General features: G+C 37.1%; 1 non-coding gene across 1 annotated transcript; it reads left to right on the top strand.

Annotated features, from left to right (window-relative positions):
• The first annotated feature begins 537 nt into the window (after positions 1–537).
• LOC148545818 (small nucleolar RNA R71) lies at positions 538–645 on the top strand. Its single transcript, XR_015900601.1, has one exon. It is a non-coding gene; the product is annotated as a small nucleolar RNA R71 (small nucleolar RNA).
• Positions 646–1,634: the final 989 nt, after the last annotated feature.

The following is a 1,634-nucleotide window of genomic DNA, read 5'->3' as shown; positions in this document are numbered from 1 at the left end:
TTGCTGAGTGGATGATGGAAAAGGCTTGCTATTGCTAAACTTGTTTCTTCCACCATTATTAAAGCCTTGTTGAGGCTTTTGTTGATCCTTCCATGAGAAATTTGGGTGACTTCTCCATGAAGGATTATAGGTGTTTTCATATGGTTCACCCATGTAATTCATTTCTGCTATTGCAGGGTTTTCAGGATCATAAGCTTCTTCTTCAGAAGATGCCTCTTGAGTACTGTTGGATGCAGCTTGCATTCCATTCAGACTCTGAGAAATCATATTGACTTGCTGAGTCAATATTTTATTCTGGGCCAATATGGCATTCAGAGTATCAATTTCAAGAACTCCCTTCTTCTGAGGCGTCCCATTACTCACAGGATTCCTCTCAGAAGTGTACATGAACTGGTTATTAGCAACCATGTCAATGAGTTATTGAGCTTCTGCAGGTGTTTTCTTTAGGTGAATGGATCCACCTGCAGAAGTATCGAATGACATCTTAGCTAATTCAGACAGACCATCATAGAATATATCCAGGATGGTCCATTCTGAAAGCATGTCAGAAGGACACTTTTTGGTCAGTTGCTTGTATCTCTCCCAAGCTTCATAGAGGGATTCACCTTCCTTCTGTCTGAAGGTTTGAACATCCACTCTAAGCTTACTCAGCTTTTGAGGAGGAAAGAACTTGACTAAGAAAGACTTGACCAGCTTATCCCAAGAGTTCAGGCTATCTTTGGGTTGAGAATCCAACCATATTCTAGCTCTGTCTCTTACAACAAAAGGGAAAAGCATGAGCTTGTAGACTTCAGGATCTACTCCATTGGTCTTAACAATATCACAGATCTGCAAGAATTCAGTTAAGAACTGAAAAGGATCTTCAGATGGAAGTCCATGAAACTTGTAGTTCTGCTGCATCAGAGAAACTAATTGAGGTTTAAGCTCAAAATTGTTTGCTCCAATGGTAGGAATTGAGATGCTTCTTCCATGTAAATTGGAATTAGGTGCAGTGAAGTCACCAAGCATCCTCCTTGCATTATTATTATTTTCGGCTGCCATCTCCTCTTCCTGTTCAAAAATTTCCGTAAGGTTTTCTCTGGATTGTTGTATTGTAGCTTCTCTTAGTTTCCTCTTCAGAGTCCTTTCAGGTTCAGGATTTGCTTCAACAAGAATGTTTTTGTCCTTGCTCCTGCTCATATGAAAAAGAGGGAATAGAAAAATAATAATAATAGGGATCCTTTTTACCCAGGTATAGAGGTTCCCATGTGTGAGTAGAAGAAGAAAAGAATGTAATGTAAAGAAGGGAAGAAGAGAAAATTCGAACACAGATGGAAGAGGGGGTTCGAATTTAGGTGAGATGAAGTGTTAGTAGATGAATAAATAAATAGAAGGAGATGAGAGAGAAGGAGGATTTTCGAAAATAAAATTTTGAAAAGGGGTTAGTGATTTTCGAAAATTAGGAATGAAATCAAATTAAAATTAAAAATTGAAGCAATTAGTTAATTAAAAAGAATTTTTGAAAAAGAGGGAGGTATTTTCGAAAATTAGAGAGGGAAAGTTAGTTAGGTAGTTTTGAAAGAGATAGGAAACAAACAAAAAGTTAGTTAGTTAGTTGAAACAAATTTTGAAAATCAATTTTTGAAAAGATAAGA

This window comes from Arachis ipaensis, chromosome B9 (assembly GCF_059453495.1).
Source record: "Arachis ipaensis isolate K30076 ecotype BB chromosome B9, ASM5945349v1, whole genome shotgun sequence".
NCBI lineage: Eukaryota > Viridiplantae > Streptophyta > Magnoliopsida > Fabales > Fabaceae > Arachis > Arachis ipaensis.
Note: the sequence above shows the minus strand (reverse complement) of the source record. Positions and strands in the feature narration are given on the sequence as shown.